At 44.5% G+C, this 15,431-nt stretch overlaps 1 protein-coding gene across 2 annotated transcripts in view; it reads right to left on the bottom strand.

The window, feature by feature from the left end:
- The window catches only part of MPZL1 (myelin protein zero like 1), a 41,629-nt gene that overhangs the window by 24,120 nt on the left and 2,078 nt on the right, over nucleotides 1-15,431 (bottom strand). The gene's annotated exons all lie outside the window — the stretch shown is intronic.

Genomic DNA, 15,431 nt, shown 5'->3' on the forward strand with positions numbered 1-15,431 from the left:
AAAACTCTTTCCTACTAGCTGCCAGCAGACATTGTAATAAATAAGCCCCACTGGAGGAACTAACATCTTGGACCCAGCTATTACTCAGTTTCCTCTCTGGCTCACATCTTGTTTCCCATCTCCAGTTTTCCTCAGCTGTAGGTAGAACAAAAGCTCACCCCAGCAAGCTGAGGAATAAACCTCTTTGGCTCCCAGCTACACCATCTGCTTCTGCTCTCTGGCATGCTTCAAGGTCTTCATGTGCAAGACCTCATAAATAATCAATCAACTATAGTTCAGAAGCATGAGAGTAATTTGATTTTTTTATACCATGAGGCTTATGCATGGTCAAACCAGCAAGCAGACCACAACCACTCCCAAATGTAAAGTAATCGAGGTTAATATTGTGCTTGTACTGGTGGTTTTCCTCCAGAGTAAGTGAAATTCAGAGTGATTCAGAAAATCTGTTGAACATATTCGTTATTTGGCACCTTTTAAACTGCAAAGACACTATCCCTTATCCAGACTTAAGCAAAGATACATCTGTACATTCATTGTAGTTTATGTTAAGAAACAAAGGGTGATCTTGTAACATCACAAAAGTGTCTTTCAGTGTTTGTGTCACATTCATGTGGAAGCAAAACCACTGTAAAATCACTGTGGGTGGGTGCCCATGTCCAGCAACTCAAATGTAAGATTTGATTTGTGCTAGATCATGCTTTTCTGCATAAAGATGGTACTAGTTATCAGCTTTTGATCACATTATTCTGTGTTTCTGGGCTACAGTATCTGAAATTCAGGGGGTTTCCTCCCTGAACAGAAGAGGAAAGCAAACCTTCCTGCTTCTTTGAGATCTTAGCTGATTTATTTCTCAACTTTGAATAAACTAGCTCTGGAAATAGGCAAACTGAAGAGAAAGATTCCAGTCAAAGACAGTTTAAAAGAAAAAAGAAACAAACAACAAAAAAACCCCCAAACAACCCAAACCCAAACAAACAAACAAAGGCACCACAAAACCCCCCAACAAACCAAGTAAGAAAAATCCAGCTACGTTAGTCCTTAAATCATGGAGGTTTATTTGGGGTAGTAGGAGCTACCAGTTCAGCAGCCTTCAGAAGTTAGACAGCAAGCTTCTTTCAAGTGATAGGGCCATCCTAAGGTGTAGATTTGTATTAAACCGGGTTATTTTACTGGAGCTTAAAATTAAGGAAAGCCTAGACTTCATAGAGAACTTTAGAGATCATCTTTTATGTATGCAACTTTCAGCCTCATTTCCCAAGAAAACAGAGCTCACATGAGCTGCGCAACTTCCACTTCTTTCTTCCTCACCCAAGACTACCAAGTCTATTGGGCAATTCCAGCCGACCGGCTGCAGCACGGGAACACAAACACAGGCAGTGGAAGCAGGCCCTGCAATACAGACCACCTGTGAGCTCTGGAAGCTGTAGTTCAGTCAATGAAATAGCCCAACACTGAAAGGGATGAAAACATGCCGGCCATCTGGGTACACCCAACAGCCACTATGTGCATTTCTGTGTAGGAACTGCTGTCTCTCACTCAATCAGCATGGCAAGCCAGGGGAAGGCGAAACACATGCCGAGGGGACATGGAATGAGCATGCAAGCACTGCAGGGGTGGGAGAATTAAGCATACCAGTTGAACTGTAATAACCAAACCCAGAAGAAACCACCATTCATTCATTTTGCCATTCAGAGTCCACACTGTTCACCTCTCAAACTCACTAACTCCTGAGTCCTGCCAGGTTAGCCCTGATCCTTTGCACTCCCCTGTCATCACTGCTCTAATTTCAAATGAGTGAAAGAGGAACAGCACCCTAAAAGGAGGGGGATTTTCATCAAGAAGTCATATCAGAGCTTCCTTTTGCTTGTACATACTCTGACTATGGGCCAAAGAATATTCTTTTGTAAAATAATTAACAAATATTTATTTGGAACAAACAAAGGCTTCTAGCAATTCAATGAACTGAACTCTGAAAAACTGAAGCTTTATGTATTTTTTCCAGCTAATGAAGTAGAAAAGGAAAGAAAGAAGAAACCCATTGTTTTGAGTCCAAGCCACAGAACAAGGTTCTCTTTCAAGCATAAAACAAGCAAGATGCCCTCAGCATTTGTGTAGGAGGAAAAGAGTCTGCACAGACATTGTCTGCTTGTACGTGGTACAGAGAACTCCTTGCCACACACAGGCAGTGGGTAGCACAGATCTGCTTAAAGAAGTCACTGTTCTTAGTCTCTAGCAACCCGTGAGAGAGCGGTAGTGAAGCAAAAGGAAAAAAATCCAACTTCTCCCTACAGCCTGGGAGGGCAGGAACCACGTAATCTTGTACGGACACTTCCAGCAAGTTGAATTTTCATTACGTCCTATTGTTGTCTCAACTTCATATTTTTCTTCGCTCATTCTCTCCCCCCAGCCTAAAAAACATCCCTCATTTTATTTGCTCTTTCAGAGCGTACCCCTTAAAAAATAAAATTTCCTGTCTCTCTTGTCCTACAGCATGAGACGTAAGTAGATCAGAGCTAGTCAGCATGGATTCATCAAAGGGAAATAATGCTTAACCAACCTGACTGCCTTCTACAATGGCTGGAGAGATGAGGGAGAACAGTGAATGTTGTCCACCTGGACTTTAGCAAGGCTCTTGACACTATCTCCCATGACGTCCTCATCAGCAGGCTCAGAAAGCATGGGCTAGACAAGTGGGCAGTGAGGTAGGCAGAGAACTGGCTGAATGGCAGGTCCCAGAGGGTTGTGGTCAGTGGCACAGAGTCTAGTTGGAGACCTGTAACTAGCGGTGTCCCCCCAGGGGTCAATATGGGTCCAGTATTGTTTAACTTCCTCATCAATGACTTGGATGAAGGGACAGAGTGCCTCTCAGCAAGTCTGCCGACAATACAAAACTGTGGCTGATACCCAGGGTGCTGTGCTGTCATTCAGAAGGATCCAGACAGGCTGGATTGATGGACAGAGAAGAACCTTCCAACAAAGGCAACTGCAGGGTCCTGCACTTGGGAAGAAAGAACCCCATGCACGAGTACAGGCTGACGGCTGACCTGCTGGAAAGTGGCTCTGCAGAGGAGGACCCGGGGGTCCTGGTGGACAAGGTGTCCATGAGCCAGCAATGTGCCCTTGTGGCCAAGAAAGCCAATGGTATCCTGGGCTGCATTAGGAAGAGCAGTGCCAGCAGGTCGAAGGAGGTAATCCTCCCTCTCTACTCAGCCCTGTCAAGGCCTCAACTCGAGTACTGTGTCCAGTTCTGGGCTCCCCAGTCCAAGAGAGACGTGGAGCTCCTGGAGCAAGTCTAGGAATGATCACTAGAATGATTAAGGGTCTGGAGCACCTCTGATGTGAGGAAAGGCTGAAGGAGCTGGGCCTGTTCAGCCTAGAGAAGAAAAGGCTCAGGGGGATTTGATCAATGTATGTAAGTATCCGAAGGGAGGGTGTCAGGATGATGCCAGACTCTCTTCAGTGATGCCAGGCAATAGGATGATAGGCAACAAGCATAAACTAAAACACAGGAAGTTCCACCTGAACATGGTGGAACTTGAGGGTGTGAGGATGACTGGGCATTGCAACAGGTTGCCCAGAGAGGTTATGAAGTCTCCTTCCCTGGAGATATTCAAGAGCTGTCTGGACACAATCCTGCGTAATGTGCTCTAGGTGACCCTGCTTGAGCAGGGAGGTTGGACCAGATGACCTCCAGTGTCCCTTCCAACCTCAACCATTCTGTGCTTCTGTGATAAGCTGCTCAAATCTTAACACGATTGTTTGGAAGACATAGACAGGTTATAACATTTCACATTTGTTGACCTTTAGCTCCCTACTTCCATGTTTTCATTCAAATGGGGGCAGTTTCCACCACCTTGAACGTTTTGGCCTCCTCTGCCATAATAAAATCCACATGGATCAGTTCCAGCTTTTTTCCTTCTCTTTCCACATTTGCCAGGACTGCCTTCTTCCAGCTCTTCCATGTATTTAAATACTTGAGTTGGAGAAAGCTGAATTTTGAGTCATACTCCCATCACACTTACCCACTGCTCCATTCCTCAAACTTACTCAGCCTGAGCTCCTCTCAAGAGGAAAAAAATTATCACAGGAGACTGTCTGTGAGAGAAGAAAGCTTTAGGAAAGGAAGATCTGCAAGGTACACAGGACAAGGATAGACATTTGCTCTTCTCCTATACATCCCTCCTTGATCCCATCACCCTGTCCAGCTGCCTGTAGCCCCAGTATTCCCCTCTGAATGCATCTTCTAACCTTCAATTGTTTTAATTCTTCTTCTCAGCAGAAAGATGATTCTATTTTTCTGACCTACCATCCAAATCGTTGGAAAAAACAAACACCCGTGCCTCTTCCGCAGTTTCTTTTTCATCTTTAGTGTTGTTGGAGCAGTTTTACTCCAATTACATCAATTCTCACCAGCTAAATTGTCAGCCCCCACACTTCAATGAGAAGACTCCATCCTTATCTTTCTTCTCAGACAATCCTCCTACTCTTGAAATAGGACACGACACTCTTAGTAACTTACTAATCTTACTACTCTTACTTACTAATCTTTCCCTATTGTTACCACCATGGATCTTTATCCTTCATCAACACTCTCTCTATTCTCAGGTCTCTTTCCTCAGTATCTGTCTCAGGTAGCTCGTCTGCAAAACAAGTACAGCTCCCACCATTGCACTAACTACTCAGATCCGCATCTCTGCTCAGGATCTGTCTCCTTATATTCAAAGAACAGTCTCAGTCTGACATCTTCGTCAATGCTTAGCTGTCAGATCATGCTAAATGGGACTAAAACAGAGCTTATTTCTTCCCCCAGAGCCTTCCACATCTGCATTTATCACCAAGGACCTGTCACGTGTCGCTCCAACTCATAATCTCTACAGCATCTTTGACTTTAAACTCTTCTGAGGTCAAGGCAGAGTCTTTCAGAGTTTCTAGCCACCCGCTCAGCTGACACTGGTCTAAAAACTCCACTTTGTGTCTTGGCCTTCACTACTGTGATGTCCTTTTTGCTTTGGACAGATGGTCAGTAACAGATAATATCACAGTTCCTGGTAACCAAAGTGCTCCAAGGCTGACATTAAGAAGAGGAAGACATCGCATATGCAAGATCACTTCCCTCTTCCATGAACTAACTACAGAAAATGCAGTACTCAACATACGCATGCCCAGAGCAAGCATTATTCATTATGCAGCACTGCCACTTAACCAACTTTACTGACTTAATACTGTTTTAACCTACTTGCTGTGAGTGAACAAGATCTCCCTAACTCTGAAGGTATGGCTCTCCAGGAGCTTAAGCAGATCTGAAGATGCAGAGCTTCTCAATTTCTTTGTAATAACACCAGCATTTCTGCCAGGTTACACAAAACTAGTGGAAAATCTACATGTTTTCAGACAGTTCAGCCCAGACCCAGCTCACAACCCAAAGGCACTGTGCCGTCACTGATACTATTCAGAGTAGCAATGATACGATGCTCTGAAATCACCCCTGTGGGAGAAGCCTTTTCAGTTACCAAGCAGCAAAGTATAGGGAGTCATTCAGAACTGATAGCGGACAAGCATTCATAACCACAAGAGTTTGCATCTAGTTAGTTAACCAAATTGTGGTTAACTGTTTAGCTTTTGGTAAGATTAAGAGCAGTCAAGCTGACGGTTTTTACCACAGTAACATAAAAGACTGCAGCATTGCACTGGTAAGTGAATTTAACCGGTATCTTTGAAATGGGGGTACACTTTGACCAAAAAACTCTTAGAGAAGATGGCCTGTTGCTTTTTACAGCACACTGATGGGAGTCCTCCTCACAGGTGTCCTCTCTGGGATATCTTTGGCCAGATTACCCTAGACCCACCAAATCACACATGCTGGCAACTTAATCTGCACAGGAGACACAGGCTATGTGACTGGCTATTTTACCAGTCAAAGTCTAGATGCTTCCCCTTGTCCGCCACCACCAACTGATTATATTCAAAGCTATATCCTCAATTAAGCACAATAGTACACAAGCTATGGCCCAGAAACAAGTTACATGGTCATAAGTTGACATTAACAAGGTTACACAGGGTTATGGAGATTTATCTATGCATGCCACAGTCACTTAAATGACACTAAGCATCCAAGCAGTCATCCCTGTTTCAGTATTAAGAGACTCTTCCCCCAACCACGTTATAGCATTGATCTCATCAGACTTTTCAAATCCACAGGGTAGCACCTTCTCCTAAACACTGCCCCTCACACTTCGGAGCATGTGCTCAAAACCTGCAAACTTATTTTGCTTCCCTTAAGCCTTCTCAAGTGCCTCCAAAACATTTGATAACAACATCTGTATAAATCCAACAATGCCTAAGCTGGCAGTGCTTGGAGATCAATGCCTACTAAAGATGAAGTAGTTTTTTCCTACTTTTACCTGTATCCCCTGGTTGCCTAGCCTTGTTTCATATTGGTTTAAAAACACAAACAAACAAAAACCAAACCAAAACAAAAAACCCAACCTTTTGGGCAAGAATTGGTTTTATTCCTCATTTTTGTATATAGAAACACAGCCCCCGCTCTACTAGGCAAAGGTTGAAAATCCTTCCTCGCACTGAAGGTTTACACTAACACACAGCTAAATTTCTTTATAGACCATAGTCTCCCCTGAGATCTTGGATCCAACGAAAAAGTTCTGTTAATTAAGGCTATGAACACACTAAAATAAACCTGATTCCTCTGGATCCAACTCAGCTTGATCACCAGGAGTCCTAACAAACAAAAAATCCAAACAACTAACACTGCAATCACAGACATCTTATTTCCACAAGCACAAACACAACCTAAGCGGAAACTTTTATCAGATTGCTAAATACTGGATGCTTACAGCTGCTACAGTTGCCATACTACACTGGGAAAAGTGTTACACTCCCTTCTGCTCGAAATGGCTAGTCATCAGTTCATTAATTAATACAACCAACTTGCTTTGTTTATCTTAAAGATACCTGGTAATACAGTCATTTATGCAATTTAAAAATGAAGTCTTACAGATGAAAGAACAGGAAATAATCAGAAAGTCTGATGGCAGAGAGATGAAAATATTTAAACAGGCTGTTACAGGTAAAAAGTTGATGACAGAATCGCAGGTCAGGAAAATGGAAAGAAATGCATTTAATTCAACAGAGCCTGAGCAACTCACATTTAAAGGTCTCAATAAAATGACAGAGGAGTCAGTGTATCAATATGTTCACTACGGTTTCCCCAGCAGCCCAGAAGTTTCATCAGAGGAGGATATGGGATTTTCTAATGACTAGAGGTCATAAGTCACAAAAGCAATATGCACTTGTGAAACACTGCGTTCATTAAGAAATACTTCTACTTAATGTGGAGCGTGTTGTGAAACATCAACGTGTGCTGTTGACATCTCTCTCAGCTACAGCTGCATGACATTTAGTTCCTTCTCCCACAAAGCAGTTTCCCCACACAATCAGCACGAAAAACCAGCAGCAAGACCCCTACAAAGCATTTCAGAAAACCAGCACAAATTTATAGCCCCTACTGCTATTACAGGCAATTATGTCCCCATAGGCCATAATTTCTTCACTGTAGATAAAACACCTGGTGAAGAAAAACTAGCTTTCATGTCTTGATAGACAGGAGTAGACATGCCCAAATCGTTCCTCTGAAACTCCACAAGATCTGTTAAAGCATCCAGACACTGGATCGAATTTCCACACAAAGAATTCACTGACATCATTTAGCCTTAACATGGAAGTGAAATCCATGCCAGCCATTCTACCCAGGAGCAAACCATGCTGTATTTCATAAGGACAACACACAAGTGTTAAGGAGCCACATATATCAGCGTAACAAAAAAACCAGATTGCCTGATCATCTCCACATCAGAAACCCACATGGTGTTATCTGGTCTCAAGTCTTACAAGGTGTATAGACATAAAAATGCATATATACGTATGTATTTCTACATATATGTTCTTGTACGTCATTGTGGTGGGTTGACCTTCGCTAGCTGCCACATGCCCACCCAGCTGCTCTCACTATCCATTCGCAACAGGACAGGAGGAGAAAATAAGATTAAAATGCTCATGGGTAGAGATAAGGGCAGGGAGATCACTTACCAACTACTGTCCCAGGCAAAACTGACTTGATTTGGGAAAATTAATCTAATTTATTGCCAATTAAAATAGAGATGGATGGTGTAAAACAAAGACAAAAACTAAAATACCTTTCCCTGAACCCTTTTCTTCCCCAGCTCAACTTCATTCCTTCATTCCCAACTCCTCTACTTCCTCCCCACTCCCTAGGAGCCAGGGGGAAACGGAGGGTTGGGGTCAGTCCATAATAGCTCCTTGGTCCTCACACCCTTCCCTGCTCCAGCATGGGTTCTTCCCATGACCTTGTAGTTCTTCAGAAGAACCTACTCCAGCCTAGGGTCATCCATGGGCTGCAGAGGGGATATCTGCTCCAGCATGGTCCTCTCCATGTGCTGCAGGGGAATTCCTGCTCCACTGTGGGCTATTCCAAAACTTCTAGAGGTTGCAGGGAAATACCTGTCCCAGTGCCTGGAGCACCTTCTCCCCTCCTCCTCTCACCTTGGGGTTTGCAATGTTGTTCCTCACACTTTTTCTCCCCTCGCTCCTCACTGCTTGCGTGGTGCCTTGTGGTGCTTTGTCTTTCCTTCAACATTGCAGAGGTGCCCCGAGCCGGGCTGAGGGGCTCAGCTGCGCGCTGCGGTGCGTCCAGTGGAGCTGCACGGAACTGGCTGCGCCAGGCACGAGGCAGCCCCAGCCTCTCACAGACTGTCCCTGCAGCCCCACCTCCACCAAAACCTTCATGTTTACCCCCATTACGGCTCAATCCCAAGCACAACTACAGGCTGGGCAGAGACTGGACCGAGAGCAACTCTGAGGAGAAGGACTTGGGGTGTGGATTGACAAGAAGCTCGACATGAGCCGGCTTCAGTGTGCGCTTGAGCCCAGAAACCAACCGTGTGCTGGGCTGCATCAAAAGGAGCATGACCAGCAGGTTGAAGGAGGTGATTCTCCCTCTCTACGCTGATCTTGTGAGACCCCACCTGGAGCACTGCATTCAGCTCCGGGGCCCCCAACACAAGAGGGACATGGAGCTGTTGGAGCAAGTCCAGAGGAGGCCACAAAGATGCCCAGAGAGCTGGAGCACCTCTCCTGTGAAGACAGGCTGAAAGAGTTGGGCTTGTTCAGCCTGGAGAAGGCTTCAGGCCTTCCAGTACCTATGGGAGCCTACAAGAAACCTGGAGAGGGACCTTTTACAAGGGTATGTAGTGATAGGGCAAGAGGGAATGACCTTAAACTGACAGAGGGGAGATTTAGATTAGACATTAGGATGAAGCTCTTCCCTGTGAGGGTGCTGAGGTGCTGGCACAGGGTGCCCAGAGAAGCTGTGGCTGCCACATCCCTGGCAGTGTTCAAGGCCAGGTTGGACACAGGGGCTTGGAGCAACCTGCCCTAGTGGAAGGTGTCCCTGCCTGTGGCAGGGGGTTGGAACCGGATGAGCTTTAAGGTCCCTTCCAACCTGAACCATTCTGTGATTCTACGATATATGACACAAAACAACGTCAGCTATAGAAATGATGACTAAACAAAGTCATACCAACCAATCTTGACATTTAGGTTTCAAAGCAACTAAAACTAAATTTAGTTGCCTCCAAGGAAGACAGAAGAGTTTCACCCTCAAATGCCAATCACCAGAACAGCTTTTTGCTGCTGCTGCAACAGCTCCCAGGTTGCCAGTCTTGTCAAGTAATTCAGGCTGCTGGAGGAAAAAGAGTTCCTGTCTTCAGTAACACAGCGAGTCCTGCAGCACCCTACCAGCTCTATGAAACAGAGAAGCTGCTGACACCTAGCTCATGAACACCTACTACCTCCTGCTGCCTTGCTGCTGGGAACATTCATCCCCCTGCAAAGACAAGCTCAAGAGAGCATCTGCTAACACAACATTCACTTTCTCTTGGCCTCTCTGTACATTCAGCTAAGCTCTGCCTGACTCGACGATGAGGAGGAGAAAAATAGCATCCTGTCACTCCAACTGAAAGGAAAATGGTTTCATTGAGAAGCCTTAAGCTGGCTGTGGCAAAGCTGCCAAAGCAGTCAATAGCATCCATGTATATCTCAGCCCTGTATACCTCTCTGCACCTACTTTGACAGTAAAGACAAATCTTTAGAGCCACTAAGCTTTCATACCACGTCCTGCTCCCATGCTATAGAGTCAGTTTTTCAAGTGGTTTCCTCCTCATGATGCAGACCTGCTCATTGTTCTACCAAAGGGCAGCAGAACCTATGCTGAGATTACTTCCAAAGCCCATGCTTTTACAGAAAAATGAGGAACAAGCATGAGAAACAGCAAAGAACATCTGAGCGCCCTTGCCAGCCAATCCACAGATTTCTTGTTTGATCCCAAAGAAATCATTTCACTGGTGTACCACTCTCTCAAGCTGGAAAGCATAAAACTGAGATGCTTGTAAAGGTGCTGAGATCCACGAACAAGTAACCATTATAGTTGCACTGCTTCATGCTTCAATTATAGAGTCAGTCATATGTCACATTTGGGCAGATTCCTATTTAGTCTTGAGGCCAATGACATCTAGCCAGTAACTAGTTTTAGTAACTTTTCCTTGGGGATCACAAAGCAATACTTCCCTGCGTGTGCTGGAGACTGGGACACCAATCAGCAGCCCAGGTACTTTCCAAACCAGATATCATATTTGCCATTCAACAGCCCTTAAGTGGTTTTCCTTCCATGAACAAGTAAGTTTACAAGTGTCCAAACTCGAGTAAACAGTTCTTGTTGACAAAGTCAAATCAAAAGAGTGAAAAACCCAAACGGGGAAGTTAAGTAAACCCATTCAAAGTGCAAAGGGTAACTGGAACAGCTGATGGCAGCTGTTCTACCTCTAATCTTTCACTACTAACGTAGTCACTAACAAACAGAGCAGATTACTCCTCGAGCACACCGAAAGATTCCAGAAAATGGGAATTAAGATTAAATAAGGGTTACACAGAAAAAGAAAAGTACATCTTAGAAAAGTCTCCTTGAAACACACCAAGTTTTCCCCATAAAAAGGATATCATTACCTTGCTCTTTGAGGATCAGATCCCTGGCTCCACTGACTGCTGAATGCCTGGCATTCAGCTCTGGCACCTTGCTCACAGCAATCTTACACTTACTTGCTAATTTGCTGAGCAAACTCTTAACTAGCCATAACCTGCAGTAGCGCAACCACAAAACCAGAAGAAAAAATCCATGCTACATATTTCAAAGCATTGTTTCGCAAGAATTTGTCAGTGTTTGTGCCAATTTAAATAGCTCCCATGCACACTTACAACGTGATGAATCTGACCAGGAACTAATCCACATTCAAAACAGCCCTTTTTCCGTTGTTTTGTTTTAAATCAGACCAACACCCTTACTCAGTCCACTGTACACCATATCTGTACAACAACAACAACTGAGCAAGGTTAGGAAGCATTGAGCAGAAGCTGCTTCAGCTGGCTCTTCCCAGGAACATTTCTCAGCCTGTCTTGCTGGAGCAAGTCCAGAGGAGGCCACAAGGATGATCAGGGCCTGGAGCACCTCCCGTATGAAGACAGGCTGAGAAAGTTGGGGCTGTTCAGCCTGGAGAAGAGAAGGCTGCGTGGAGACCTCAGAGCAGCCTTCCAGTATCTGAAGGGGGCTACAAGGATGCTGGAGAGGGACTCTTCATGAGGGACTGTAGCGATAGGACAAGGGGGAATGGGTTCAAACTGAAACAGGGGAAGTTTAAGTTAGATATAAGAAAGAAGTTCTTCACTGTGAGGGTGGTGAGGCACTGGAACAGGTTGCCCAAGGATGTTATGAATGCTTTATGACTGGCAGCGTTCAAGGCCAGGTTGGACAGAGTCTTGGGTGACATGGTTTAGTGTGAGGTGTCCCTGCCCACGGCAGGGGGTTGGAACTAGATGATCTTAAGGTCCTTTCCAACCCCAACAATTCTATGATTCTGTGATTCTCTTTCGCAAATTATTTATGGCCTCCCTTATAGCACACTCTACACCACTACCCAGTTTACACATAGGTCATCTCTAGGGCCATCCCTTTATTTAGAGCAGCACCTTCATCCATGTCTGTGCTGACTTTGTCAAGCAGCAGGGTATGCAGCACCTCCACACAGCCATCATTTCAACACCTTCCACACCAGAACAGTCAAGCAATCCTGTAAGACCTCTATCAGAAAACTTCAAGACACAGTAACCAGTTAGCTTTTAAAAACACAGCTGCATATATGGCTTTATAGAATTGATTACCAAGAGAGAGCCTTGTTCACCACCTTTCGCTTGCACACATCACAGAAACAAGGCACTGAAAAGCGAAACAGATGGCTAGTAGCCAACTGAAGATAACCACCACTGGTGCTGACCATTTTGCCTACCTGGAAGTCACCTGCCCTGATGTAACCTCCACCTCATGAAGTTAAAGTACTTGGGAAAGCGCCACCAGCTACCACCCACACAACTAAACCTAGAGTTCACTCAAGGAACAGAACCTCAATCTGATTTTAAACACGGAAAGTAGGGTATGACCAATGTTTTAGGGCAAGCTGCCTTAACGCCCCTTAACATCATGTGTGTAGAGCAAATGTACTGCAAAGCCTCTTTTTACGCAGGGTTGGAGGAGAGCTCATGAGAACAATCAGCCGTTCTGCTTTCCTTACACACTTTAAGCCAAAACTTAGCAGCTGCACCAACTGGAAAGTGCCAACTCAACAGCTAAATAAAAATGCAGGAGCTGAAAGGCAGAGTAACAAAATGGAACAATATACGAGGGTTGTAGGGTAACCTCAGCGGGCAGCTCAGCCTCATCCAGCCACTTGCTCACTCCCCCATCAGGATGGGGGAAAGAATGGGAAGAGTAAAAGCGAGAAAACTCATGGGTTGAGATAAAGACAGCTTAACAGGTAAAGTAAAAGCTTTCATTCACCACTTCCCATCAGCAGGCAGGAGTTCAGTCATCTCCAGGAAAGCAGGGCTCCATCAGGTGTAACAGTGACTTGGAAAGACAAGTGCCGTAACTCTGAACAGCCCCCCTTCCTCCCTCTCCCCTTCCCCAGCTTTATATATGCTTAGCATGACACCATATGGTCGGGAATATCCCTTTGGTCAGTTGGGTTCAGCTGTTCTGGCTGTGTCCCGTCCCAACTCCTCGTGCACTCCCAGCCTACTCACTGGTGGAGTGGAGTGACAAAGCAGAAAAGGCCAATGTAAAAGGACAAGTAACAGAATGGTCCTGCCACTTTAAAGGTATAAGAGATGGGAAAAAAAAAACCAGCAGAAGTAGGTGAAATCATGTGACGGAAGGGTCATCTTTCAACCAGCTCAGACAGCAAACAATACTGATATTAACCCTGCCTCAACATGCATACTCACAGCATTTGTGCCATGGGTACAGCTGACTAGTCTGAGTAAACACTTGCTCTTCTAAGTAACTGCTGGTTGGAGGTAACAGTAAACCAATGAAGTTAGAGCTCTCCAAGTCTCTTCACCAGCAGCAAAGTTAGTTCAGAACTTCCTGTCCTCTTACAGAAGATGTGCTAATCACTACATGTGGGGTTACACTAACCCAGATCAGCAAAGTAATGAAGATAAATAAACCACACACACAAAAAAAGGACACAAACCATAAGGATGTAAATGTTTTCATACCCAGACCTTCCAGCTTTCTGATGTATTCCTAGGATATCCTGAGTTAGCATTCAATAGTTTAGAAAAAAAAAAATAACAAAATCCACACAAGACTGTTTCCTTTGTTAACTTATCAGTTAATTACATGTAGGTGGTAGAAAGAGCTGTGTATGCCATACACGATCAAACCACATCACATCGTACCACACACAGAGAACTCCCACTATGGGTGCTAATAATAAGCTTTAGATAGATGACTTTATGATGACCTATATAGCAAAATAAGAATTCTTTATAAACTATTCAGATTAAGATCTTTCAAGTCAAAGAGTACAAGACATCTGCCCTGTAAAACTAGGTTTCATTTCTTTGGTTTTCCATCTAGACAGAAGGTACCCGGTGTGGTACACAGGACAGTCACTGTCTACTATTATCAATCAGGATAAGTCAAGTCCACAGACTGGAACTGCTGCTTAACACAATCAGTTGTAATTCAGGTAACAAGCAAAAGAGAGCCGTGCACATCGTTACTTACGTAGAGGTAGAGGACTGTTGGGTGGCTGGGAGTCAAGAAGCACCTAGCCATTTCACAAGATGGCACTTGTAAAACCGCACTTTATCACCAAAATATTAAGCTACTATCTCTTCAGCATATTCAAGAACTTCCTGCTGCTGCAAGTGAGGTGACGTGAGCAGCAGTCTCACCTTCAACCCAGCCAGCACAGAGAAGTGTTTACCCACTTTCTCACCCTTTCCCTTTGCAGAACCTGCTTAGCGCTGCAGGCAAGGAAGTCTTCCTACGTGCAGCATCAGTGGGCTCACCTTAAAAGATCTAACTGCTTCTGACGGGGTGAATACAGCAATTCTGACTAAAGCTGGCACAAACATGAAGTGAGCATTGCAACCCTGACTTACACTGTTATTTTCAGGAAACACTTCAAGCAGCAACTGAAATACGCAGGGGAGCTCAAAGCAGTAATAGACACTCGAAGTATTTAACACGTCAATAGTCCTCTGCTTGCACATATATGTGACTGTGTATAAAAGGGGCAGTAGGAGAAAGGGAAAAAAAAGAAATCAAGTAGAAATATCAGTAATATTATTTCAGTAATAGAATTTCTAGACATTCTTCAAGACTTTCAGAACCAATCAGGCACCACCCTCATGTTAAACTCTTGATGCTATCACTTTAAGTGATAATTAAAGGGCTTACAAATTCAGGATTGCAAGACAATCCATTTTCTTGACACTCTTGACTAGTGGTTCGAAGCTCACCCACCCAAGTAATACCTAACTACTTATCCCACAAATGTCCTCAGGATCACTAACAGTATATTTGACAATGATCCTTCATTCTTACAAGTAAATGAAGCACTCAGATTTTCAGATGACTGAGTGTAACAAGGAGGATGAGCTTCTAATACACACACGCAGGTGCACACAAGAAAATAAGCTTAAAACCCAGTATCTGTACTTAGCCCTGAAGCAACTTGCTTGGCTTGGCAGCCTGTGAAGTTAAACGAGGCCTGTACAACATGGTCCCCTGAGTAATATCTTACTGCAAGGTTATTTGCCACAGGGAACAGGTCTGCCACTGAGCATATGAAGAGGCAGAAGAGGAGCCACAAACCATGGCAGCTAAGCTACGCAGCACGTTCCCCAGCCACACATCACATCCGAGCCATGGAGCGGCAACAGCCCTCTCAAAACACCACTTCTGCCCTGGCCCTTTTGCTGGGCAGATTTTGATTTCC

The sequence above is a fragment of the Strigops habroptila genome, chromosome 2 (assembly GCF_004027225.2).
Source record: "Strigops habroptila isolate Jane chromosome 2, bStrHab1.2.pri, whole genome shotgun sequence".
In the NCBI taxonomy this organism is placed as follows: Eukaryota; Metazoa; Chordata; class Aves; order Psittaciformes; family Psittacidae; genus Strigops; species Strigops habroptila.